This window comes from Lithobates pipiens, unplaced genomic scaffold (assembly GCF_037356315.1).
Source record: "Lithobates pipiens isolate NorthernLeopardFrog02 unplaced genomic scaffold, aLitPip1_a1.2 Scaffold_16, whole genome shotgun sequence".
NCBI classification, from domain to species: domain Eukaryota; kingdom Metazoa; phylum Chordata; class Amphibia; order Anura; family Ranidae; genus Lithobates; species Lithobates pipiens.
In genome coordinates this window covers 536,164,821-536,176,849 of record NW_027507748.1, presented here as the reverse complement: position 1 = coordinate 536,176,849, position 12,029 = coordinate 536,164,821, and the positions used below count along the sequence as shown (strand labels likewise).

Below are 12,029 nucleotides of genomic sequence, written 5' to 3'. Positions count from 1 at the left end.
GAGGTGATATTGAAGGCTTGGTTGGTCGAATTTCAATATCTGATTTTCGAAAGAAAATTTGGAATCCGACCCATGTATGGTCTGCATTAGTCAGAGTTTAGTGTCACTCTTTATTATGACCCTCCCCGCCTCATACCAGGAACACGTGTTTGCCATGGGGGCCCCCTCTCCTCATACCAGGATCGCGTTTGTGCCATGGGGGCCCCCTCTCCTCATACCAGGAACGTGTGTGTGCCATGGGGGCCCCCTCTCCTCATACCAGGAACGCGTGTGTGCCATGGGGGCCCCCTCTCCTCATACCAGGAACGCGTGTGTGCCATGGGGGCCCCCTCTCCTCATACCAGGGGCGCGTGTGTGCCATGGGGGGCCCCTCTCCTCATACCAGGGGCACGTGTGTGCCATGGGGCCCCCTCTCCTCATACCAGGGGCACGTGTGTGCCATGGGGGCCTCCTCTCCTCATACCAGGGGCACGTGTGTGCCATGGGAGGCCTCCTCTCCTCAAACCAGGGGCACGAGTGTGCCATGGGGGCCCCTCTCCTCAAACCAGGGGCACAAGTGTGCCATGGGGCCCCCTCTCCTCATACCAGGAACGCGTGTGTGCCATGGGGGCCCCCTCTCCTCATACCAGGGGCGCGTGTGTGCCATGGGGGCCCCCTCTCCTCATACCAGGGGCACGTGTGTGCCATGGGGGCCCCTCTCCTCATACCAGGGGCACGTGTGTGCCATGGGGGCCTCCTCTCCTCATACCAGGGGCATGTGTGTGCCATGGGAGGCCTCCTCTCCTCAAACCAGGGGCACGAGTGTGCCATGGGGTCCCCTCTCCTTATACCAGGAACGCGTGAGTCATGGGGGCCCCTCTCCTCAAACCAGGGGCGGTGTGTGCAACAGGGGCCCCCTCTCCTCATACCAGGGGCCCGTGTGTGCCATGGGGGCCCCCTCTTTTCATACCAGGGGCACGTGTGTGCCATGGGGGCCCCCTCTCCTCATACCAGGGGCACGTGTGCCATGGGAGGCCTCCTCTCCTCAAACCAGGGGCACGAGTGTGCCATGGGGGCCCCTCTCCTCAAACCAGGGGCACGAGTGTGCCATGGGGACCCCCCTCCTCAAACCAGGGGCGCGTGTGCCATGGGGTCCCCTCTCCTCATACCAGGAACGCGTGTGAGTCATGGGGGCCCCCTCTCCTCAAACCAGGGGTGGTGTGTGCCACGGGGGCCTCCTCTCCTCATACCAGGGGCCTGTGTGTGCCATGGGGGCCCCCTCTACTCAAACCAAGGGCACGTGTGTGCCATAGGGGCCCCCTCTCCTCAAACCAGGGGCACGAGTGTGCTATGGGGGCCCCTCTCCTCAAACCAGGGGCGCGTGTGCCATGGGGCCCCCTCTCCTCATACCAGGAACGCGTGTGAGTCATGGGGGCCCCCTCTCCTCAAACCAGGGGTGGTGTGTGCCACGGGGGCCCCCTCTCCTCATACCAGGGGCCCTGTGTGCCATGGGGGCCCCTCTCCTCAAACCAGGGGCGCGTGTGCCATGGGGCCCCTCTCCTCAAACCAGGGGCGCGTGTGCCATGGGGCCCCTCTCCTCAAACCAGGGGCACGTGAGCCATGGGGGCCCCTTCTCCTCAAACCAGGGGCACGTGAGCCATTGGGGCCCCCTCTCCTCATACCAGGGGCACGTGTGTTCCATGGGGGCCCCCCTTCTCCTCACCAGTTGTTGTAGTTTCTCCCCCCCCCCACCGCACTCAGCTGACCCCATGAATGGATATCCGACAGTATCAGCTGCTGGGCGGTACAGAGAGGGGGGAGGGGCCCCTGTGTGAGGAAAGCCAGTGACCTTCTCTACACAATTGCCGGTTTATTTATGCTGGAGCAGCTGAGGCTGAGAATCACGTGTAGTGTGTACGGAGACTGAGCACTAAGGTAAGAACCTCTGTGGTGTGGGTATAGGAGGACAGTGATAGTCCAGACTTATTATACATTATACACCGCGAGCATCGAGGTGTCCTCTTTGTTCTCCTGCTACGTTACATATTGGTAATGGCGGGTCAATAAGGTGAGCAGGTCCTCCTGTCCTGTGCGTCTGTCTGTCCCTCAGCAGTGACTGGCAGGGGAAGGCTGGCCGTGTGTTGCTGCATTTCTGGACTCCACTACTCCTATTTATTATTACAAACACTTGGAAATGCTGCTTAGGTTTAAGTTCACATCTTTCAACGGCGTATGTTGCTTTTATTTTTGTAATGTGTTGGTGTGCATGTTACATGCGTTGGTTTAGGGTTTTTTTTTTTTTTTTTTTTTTTTTTTCCTTGCTGTGTGTTGCGTTTATGTACATATTAACCACTTGCTGACCAGGCTTTTTCTGGCCCCTTTTGTTTACATTTTTATTTTTTGCTGGGAAATGACTTATAACCCCAAACATTATGCCCGTTCCTGCCCCATCCCATCGTTCCCGGCCCCCCCTTTCATCCCATCCCATCGTTCCCTTTTTTAAGTACTGTATTTTGTCACCATTCCAAGAGCATGTGCAATTTTATTGCCTGAACATGTTGACTATCTATTTCTCGCAACATCTTTTACATTATACAAAAAAAATCCTGGGGTAAATGGTGTCTAGTGGAAAAAAAAAAAGAGGTGTTACTTGCATCTTTTATGTCGCTTGGTATTTGTACAGCGTGGGTTGTGTGTGTGTGTGTTTGTTTTATATATATAAAAAAAAAAAAATACACTTTTAATGAAAAAAAAAAAAAACCTGAGGTCATATAATTTCTATTTTTTTCATGTAAAAGATGATGTTGCGCCAAATAGATACCCAACACGTCAAGTGTTAAAATTGCACACACTCTTGGAATGGCGACAAATTACGGTACTTAAACGCCTTTTACTGGTTACGAGTTTAGAGTTACAGAAGAGGTCTAGTGCTAGAATTATTGCTCTCGCGCTAACCTTTGCGGCGATACCTCTCACATTTGTGGTGGGAATACAGTTTACATATACACGACCTACGTATGCATTCAAATATGAGCGCTTCATTTTTTTTTTTTTCTCTTTAACTTTTTTGTTTACACTGTCACTATTTAATTTATTATTTTTTCCCTTGTAATTAAACCCCAGACCTTTCATCCTTATTTTTAAAGACCCTTTTTTACCTTGTTTTTCCTCCAAGACCATAGAGGCGATCAGAGTATCTACTGTTTGATCACCTGTAGGAGTAGCTGGCCGCACTGTCGGATCGTTTCTTGGGTGAAAAGGCAGAAAGGGGAAACGTGGGGGGTCACTTTGGAGATCTTTTCAGTGGCTCATGAGTGCTTGGAACAGTTTCATGAGCAAGCTGGCCATGGGCTGCAAAAAAAAACCCCCAAAAACTATACCGGGGTGATGGCTGATATCTTCAGCCATTTATCCCGGTAAATCACTTGCAAACCACAACGTGTGTGTGTGTTGCGGTCAGCAAGTGGTGCACTACACTGAAAAAAAGGTAGTACATGCTGTGCTTTTTATCGGAGCTGGGCAAATGCATCGCAATGCAGCGTGCTTGTGTGAGCTCCACTCCTAGGAAACCATTTATTATTATTTTTTTTGCTTGCCATGCGTTGTGAATGTGCTCACAAACACACTCCAGAGCATCTGGTGTCAAGGCCGCATTAACAGGAGTATTTTTGGAAAAGCAGATAAAAAAAATGCTAAAATCACACTTGTGGTACCAATATTTCTTTCTGCAGGCATAAGTCACGTGACGAAACACGCAACACAAAATGCACTTGGCTTACTACCAAAAAAAGGTGCAGGAGCTACTTTGCCGTGTGCATAGGGCAGCCCTCTTTTAAGTGAATGGGTTTTGTTTTGACAAATGTGCCTCAAACCTGATGTTTTGTTTCACTCAGGTGTGCGTGTATCCCGAGGACCCATTCATGTAGTGCGGTGACCTATGGTTTTCTGCACTGGAGGGGTGCCAGTCATTGCAAGGGCATATAGAAAACATGGTCTGTGCGTCGTGTTCTCGCTTAATATTGCACCTCCAGTAGTTGCTGCAAAGCAGCCCACTGCTCTATGGTGACATGGATGAAGTGGAACGTTGTGCACTTCAAATAAAGTAAGGGCTCGTTCACACTGGAAATTGTGTGTTTTTTTGCCTGTGCATTGACACTTGTTTACATGTTTGTGGTGCATTTAGCATTGCTAGAGGCTTCTCTGCTTGCATTTGATTTGAGGTTACTTCCTTCTTTAGGCTTTTATATGAAGTGCATTGAGTTTACTTTTCCTTTTTTGTTATCCTACAATGATGTGAATTATGTACATTAGATACCATGGACTGTGTATGCATGGAGCGTGTTCGCAAAAGCAGCCCACTGCACCTGTTGTGAATGGGCTCTTAGCCTGGATTCACACCTATGCAGATTTGCACTACAGTCCATTTAACATGGTTTCCTATGGAACACATTCTGTAGTGCAAATCTGCAAAATGCAAAAAACACTAAAACTGCATAGGTGTGAATCCAGCCTTAGGGTCTGTGGACATTATGGTGGGAAGACAGTAAAATAAGGCCACTGAGCTGCTCTATTACCAACCACAAGTTTACATGGCTGATGACCTCAAAACCTAGGCCACATATCTGGTGACTGGTTTAAAAAAAAAAAAAAAAAAAAGTTTAAGCTGTTGCTTTGTCAAACCACAAGTTAGCATGGCCAGTAGTCGTGCTAGTACACCAGTCACACTTTCAGCACTCCCGGAAATGTATAAGATGCTGAAGATTTAGCTTCCCTCAAGATCGGTATTAACCCATTTTTGTTGGAAAAAAACACTTTTTAAAAAAATGCATGTTTTTACCTGCAAAAAAAAGTATACTTTTTCTTTTAAGACTTGGTTTAAGTGGAGAGAAATTAGAAAATCTGTCAGATATTTAATGCTGTCTGTGCCCCCATTAGGGATATTTACCATTCTCACGAGAGTTAAAGAAAATCCTAAATTTTGAGTTGTCGCTAGAACAAGGATAGAGGGGAAATCTTCCAATGGGGACACTAGTCCCCTAGAGTCCCTCACTTTAGAGAAAACGTTGCCTTTAGTTTTACTTTTAAGGGTCCGTTCACACCTGAGTGATCCGGATCACGCGCGGAACTGGCACTTTTCTAAATTGCAGGACACTTGTGCAATGCCATTACTAATTAATGGCACCCCAGTCGTGGCACAATTTTGCCATGCGATAAATCGTGCTGCAATTGCGACAAATGGCACCACTTGTCGCTCAAAAAGGAGCTGGAGCTTCTTTTGAGGTGTGACAGCGTTGCCATTTGCCTCAATTTATCATGCCAAAATTGTGGCACGATTGGGGTTCCATTAAGAAGTAATGGCATTGCATAAGTGTCCTGTGATTTGGACTCAAGGACAGAATCGCAGTGATTCCGCCCGCAATCTGGATCGCTCAGGTGTGAACAGAGCCTAAGCCCTGGTTAACATTGGTGCGATTTGAAATGTCGAAATGGAGGCAGTGGCACATCCTAATTGGTGCGACTTCAAAAGGTAGTTTCTGTACTACTTTTTGCAATTTCGGGGTGTGATTTCCTTAGACATCTGTGCAGAAACCCACACAGATGTCTCTGAAATTGCAGCCGAAATCGAGACTGACATGCCGGTATAAAATCGTGTGCATTCAGTTGAATTTGCACGATTTAATTCCCGCACTCAGTGTGAACCTGGGCTAAGAGTGACAACACACAGGCGACTGTTGCTAGCGTACGTGTGGGAGAGTCTTCCACTTGACCTCTGTAGAATGGTTACCTTGCTGGCTCTGAAAGCTGTTGGAATTCCATTTTGGAAGCTCTGCCTACTTGAAAACTCAAGAATCCACTACACAGGGTCTAAATGCTTGGCATGCTTGAGTTTTATTTATTTTTCAGTTTTTGGGCTTTTTGAAAGATCAAGCAATCAAATCATCTGTTTTTCTGGCTTTCATTACAGCTGGTGCAGAGTGAAGTAAAGGGTTAAGTGATTTCATTTTCTAAATTGCAAACATTAGTTGCTATGAGCCGGTGTAGTTTGTGCTGACCAGAGCTATAAAGGCTAAAGCAATCAATCCTCTCACATGAAAAGATACTTTATAATCCTAAAGTAAAACAAAGTGAATTGTTGTCCTATAAAAGTAATGGTTACAGAGATTTATTACAGACTAGCATTGGAGCCCTTTCACGCAGGTGTTCTTTTGCCTTTCCAGCATGACAAAAGTGCGAAATTATTCCCCTTTAAATCCTATGTGGCTTTGCACATTGCTATATTGCCTCTTTGAGCTTTTCAAAAATGCACCTTCCATTGTAACTCAAGGGAAACGTGCCAAGTTAAGGACCCGTACCTCCATGGTGGTTACCCCCAGTTCATGCTCCAGCTCCTTCCCTCACAGTGCCACTTGAGCTGTTCTGAGCTGTTTCCCCTGGTTGTCCTCCTTCCGCAGTGTCCTGTGTGATGGCCACTCTGTATCGGCGCTCCCTGCTGGACTGACTCCTATGCCAGTCTTAGCAGAAAGGACCTGGGGATGATCACCAGGGAGTTATGGGGGGGGGGGGGAGATTTCTTTGTGTGTGTGTGTGGTTATCCACTGGTTAAAGTGATTTTAGGGGTAGCTTTATTTTTTATAACCCATATATTATACTTGCCTGCTTTTGTACAGTGGTTTTGCACAGAGCAGCCCTGATCCTCCTTTTCTCAGGTCCCTCACCGGCCCCTCCCTCCTGCCAAGTGCCCCCAGAGCAAACCGCTTGCTGTGGGGGCACCCAAGTAGGTCCATTCAGCCACAGAGCCGTGGCTTGGCTCACTGGTTGTGATGGACAGCAGTGGGAGCCAATTGGCTGTCTCAGCCAATGAGGAGGGAGAGTCCCGGGAGAGCCAAGGCTCTTGTGCAAATCACTGGATCACAATGGGGCTCAGGTAATTATTAGGAGGGCAGGGGGGACCTGCACACAGGGTTTTTGCCTTCATGCATAGACTACATAGTGCATTTTAAAGTGCACCAGTCTGAAAGGGCCCTTAACCTCCCTAGCGGTAATCCCGAGTCTGGCTCGGGTCAGGAATTTACTGATAGAAGCGGTAACCCCGAGCCAGACTCGGGATCACATCGCTGGATACAGGGAGGACACAGGGAGAGTTACTTACCTTGTCCCCTGGATCCAGCGATGTCCTCCGCTCGATTCACAGTGACAAATGCCGCCGAGCTCCGTTCCCTGCGGCGTTACGGCGCACGGGAGCGGAGAACGGTGGCAAATTCAAAAAAGGAAAAACACACAACGCACACAGCACTGTAATCTTACAGATTATAATACTGTATTAAAAAATACACACCCCCTTTGTCCCTAGTGGTCCGTGCAGTGCCCTGCATGCACTTTTATATTATAAATACCGTTTTTTTCTGCCTGGAATTTGGAGATTGTCCATAGCAACAAAAAAGTGTCCCTTTTTCAGTGTTTTAGGATTTGATTACATTATTGAATAATTTTTATTATTCTTTATTATATTATAAACTTTATCATACCCGGGATGTCTGCTAGACTCTGGTTTGAAGAGATTTAAGAGTGTTATTCCTAAGAATTACAAAATAAAACGCCAAATTTCCATGCAAAATAATTGTACCGCTTTCAGCACCTAATTCCAGACTGAATCATACCGCCAGGGAGGTTAAATGCACCTTAAGGCTAGGTTCACACTGAAGTGATGCGGGAACGCCGCAAATTCGCAGCGTTTTCCCGCATCATATGCCTCCCGCCGGCAGTTCACACTGCCCTATGCGGACTGCTGGGAGGAGTGTCAGTGAAACCTTAATGACACCCCCAGATCAGTTCGCATATCGCAGTGCGATCTGCAAACTCGGACAGGAATCGGATCGCATGGTGTGAACACCCATGCGATCCGATTCTGCTGCGGACCAAAAAAAGGGTCCTGTGTGAGTTTGGAGCGGGTGCGATGCGAATTCAGCCATACTATCTGTATGGCTGAACTCTCATTGCACAGAGATCGTATGTGATTTGCACTGCAGTGCGGTACGAATCACATCCGGGTCTCCCAGCCGCAGCGGTGTGAACCCAGCCTTACTCTTGATAGGATTTTATAAGTCTATGAATTGATTCTAATGAACTGGAAATGATTGCACCAACTCTGAATTTTTTAGGCCTCATTCATACAGGCATACATGGTGTTTGTTGCTCAAAAAAATAGTAACCTGTTCCTTTTTAAAGCATGTTATACAGCACAGTGCTTGTGCTGTGTAATTTGGTCCACCTGAAATGCCTGGCTCTGCCCTCCCCTCTGTAAACCGAACACCGTTTCTCATGGCTGCTGAGCCCTGACACTGTGGTCGGTTTGTGCCTCCATCATCCGCTGTCTCCTGTCCTCCTCTGTGCTCTCCATCCACCCTCCCTACCTGTCAGCTCTGTGTCCGTGCCCACCCCTTTCCCTCTTGCTGTTTTACCGCCGACGCTATGGGCACAGCAGTGTGTCATTGTGTTTTTTGTAGTACAGGCACTGGGGCAGATTACATTACCAAACAGAGGATATTTTACATAGTGGGTTAACCACGTCCCATCCCAGCCATCGTCAAATGACATTCATGGGATTGATCTCCCATCCTTGGCAGGTGTTGTATGACGTCCTCGGCTTCCCGGCCGTCGAGGGGACATACGCCCACCATGTCACTCGGGAGACAATGCTCTTGCCCGGCGGCCACGTTGTCTGCCGGTCACCCACGATTGCCTGATAATAGAGCAGGACCATGGATCTGTGCGTGTGTAAACAGGTGCACGTCCTGTCGGGTGAGAGGAAACCAATGGTGTGTTCCCAGTTCAGAGGAACACCGATGGGTCCCATCCCCTTGTGAGTCCCCTTCCGCTACAGTTATAATCACTCCCTAGGTAACAAATTTAACCACTTGATCGCCCCACAGTGTTAACCCCTTCCCTTCCAGTGACATTTATACAATAATCAGTGCATTTTTTATAGCACTGATCGTTGTATAAATGTGCTCCCAAAATGGTATCAAAAGTGTCTGATGTGTCCGCTGTCTGTCAGTCACGATAAAAATTGCAGATCACCGCCATTACTAGGTAAAAAAAAAAAGCCATTAATCTATCCCCTATTTTGTAGACGTTATAAACTTTGCGCAAAGCAAAACCAATCAATGTATGCTTATTGCGATTTATTTTTTTTATTTTGTATTTTTTTTTTTTTTTACCAAAAGTACGTAGAATACCTAAACTGTGGAAAACTTTTGTTATAAAAAATTGGGATATTTATTATAGCAAAAAAGTTGTCACTGGGTAGAGTGTTGCGTGACTGTACAATTGTCATTCAAAGTGTTACAGCGCTGAAAATTGGCCTGGGCAGGAAAGGGGTGAAAATGCCCTGTATTGAAGTGGTTAACCACTTAAATACCAGGCACTGTCGCCCCTTCCTGCCCAGGACAATTTTCAACTTTCAGTGCTGTCGCACTTTGACAATTGCGCGGTCATGCAACACTGTGTGCCCAAACAACATTTTTATAACCCCCCCCCCCCCCCCCCCAATAGAGCTTTCTTTTGGTGGTATTTGATCACCACTGGGGTTTTTATTTTTTTGCTAAACTAAAAAAGACCGAAATTTTTTAAATAAAAAAAATTAAAATGGGCACTGATGAGGGGCTACTGATGGGCATTGAGTGGCACCTTAAGGGCACTGACAGGCACTCTTTTTTTGGGCCACAGGTTGGCAGCTGATGGGGCTGTGCTGCTAATCAGTGTGCACCCCCCCCCCCCCCCCCCGACAGGGAGAGCTGCCGATCAGCTCTCCCTGTCAGTGTAAACCGAGGAAAGCTGTTTACTGGCACTTCCTGGTTCACGCAATGATCAGGTGTGATTGGTCACAGCTAATCACGTGGTAAGAAGTCTCAGTCAGAGGCGTTACGGTGTATAAGAGTGACACGCAGCACCTCAGATTGCCGCTCTCTGGCTTGTTGTCCTGATCACGTCATATGACGTCTAGTCAGGATAACGAAACCACTTTGCCGCCATCATATTGCTGTATGGTGGGCGACAAGTGGTTAAGCATACAGTCATGTGAGGGCCATGTTTGCCTTTGCGGGATGCACAAGTATTCTATGTAGAGGCAGTCCCGTTCAAGTCGGTTGGGACTGCACGGGCAGGGCTGCTGCTCCCAATTTGACATGTGTGGGTTTTGGGTGCGTGTCCCCAAATGCAAATGGTGTGAGTTTGGGTACATGCACTTGCACCCAAACTTGTGTCAAAATGGGAGCAGCAGCTGTGTCTGTGTACAAAGCCTTTAGTAATGGTGGAATTTACTATGGAAAAGACTTTGGGCATGAGGGTCATGACCAGGTATTCTCGCTTATTATAGCAAATTTGTGCAGAGTGTAATACAGGGGGCTGCAGTTGATAACTTTTGAAAATATTTGCTTGGTTGCCACAGTGTTCAATAACCGAGTGTCCTGTGAAAACACTGGCATTTGACTATATTTTTGAAGCCAGATATGGTTCAAATGTTGGCAGATTAATGCTGAATTGGGCAAAATGCAATCTGTAGGTGACCCTAATGATTTTCAAAAAGCTTGGGACCGCTGAGATATCTGAAGGCTATCCTTCACCACCCTGGCATGTGACACAGAACAATTAAAGCCCCTTTCACACTGAACTTTTTTTAAAACCCCCCCAAAAAAAAAGTTTCCCTTTTAATAACCTATGGGACTTTCACACCGCTGTGGGTGCAGTGCGTTTTTGAAAAGTCCTGCATGCCGCATAACCGCACTAAAAAGGCAGCTTCCCATTGAAATGAATGTAAATTGTGGTAAAAATGCAACACGATTTGCATTTTTGGTGAGTCACATGGGCATTTTTCACAGGTGCAGACAACCCAAAAACGCACAGGAATCACTTGTGAAACACAGCAAAATCGCGGTATAAATGCATATGCGGTTTTGCTGCAGAGCAGCATGAAAGGGCCCTAATTCAGTATAAATTTGTACCTACCGGTTGATCTTGGTCTAGGCTTGCTGACCAGCCATTTCAAAGCCTCAAACATAGTGCAATGCAGAGGGACTACTTGTAAACTTAGAACTGTAGAAGGGAGCAAGAGCCACAAAAGCTACTGGCTCCTGTCCTATGTGGTGTGATATCAACTGCACACCACCTCTTATGTCAGGTAGCTGTCTGCAGAGTGGTGCCAACAGCAGGGAAAGTTCTTCAGGTTAGTGTGAAGCAATACACTGGGCATAATATAGGGCTTCTTTCACGCTGATGTCCTGTGGTTTACCACACCGTGGATGCAGTATACCTGCAGCTTGCCTGCGGATTTGCTGTGCTTAGCGATAGACTTCTATTTTATCCATCTGTTTTACCACCGCCTAACTTTAAGTGTGAAGGAGCAAGGGCCGCTGCTTAATGCAACTAAGGGCTCTTTCAAGATCTGCTCCTCCTGAAAAGCGATCCGATTGTGTGTTGATAGGTGGTGAGGAGGCAGTATGTTGCCTTCTCACCACCTGATTTAAACCCATGATTGCCATGCAATGCACGCGTTTGCGACATGGTAGTCCTGCAATTGGAGGTTTGAATTGGGTGTGAAGAGGTGACACTGGCCGGTGCCCTTTGACTTCTGTGTTCAGGTAGATCCCCCCCCCACCCCTGACCTAAAATGTCAAAATGTTATCCTTCCTGGCCATTGTCCTGTTGGGAGGTGTTCTCGATGCTAGGCAAAATATATTTCTATCTTTTGGAAAGACCTCTGGTATGAGTCTTTTTGGTAGCTGGTGGTGGGGTTTGTATCAAATCTGACTGCTTTATTGAATCTGGTAGAAGGACTAACTACCCTTTTTTTTATAGCAGCTAAAACCTTGTTGAACCTGCTGTTCTTCTATGCCAAGTAAACTACTATTCTAAATTGGGAAGAACATGATCCCGCCCACCTTGTCAGCTTTGAAATCTCTAATTAACATTATCGCACTTCTACAAAGCCACTTGTGCAAGCAGGGGTAAAGCTACTTGGGTGTAACCCATAGAATTAAATTTTCCTTGCTAGG

The 12,029-nt window shown here is 47.4% G+C and overlaps 1 protein-coding gene across 1 annotated transcript in view; it reads left to right on the top strand.

Annotated features, from left to right (window-relative positions):
- Positions 1 to 1,773: 1,773 nt before the first annotated feature.
- RUBCNL (rubicon like autophagy enhancer) overlaps positions 1,774 to 12,029 on the top strand; it is a 100,592-nt gene continuing 90,336 nt past the window's right edge. Inside the window, exon 1 of the mRNA XM_077483248.1 lies at positions 1,774 to 1,914. The gene's annotated coding sequence lies outside the window, so the exon portion shown is untranslated. The remainder of the gene's footprint in view (positions 1,915 to 12,029) is intronic.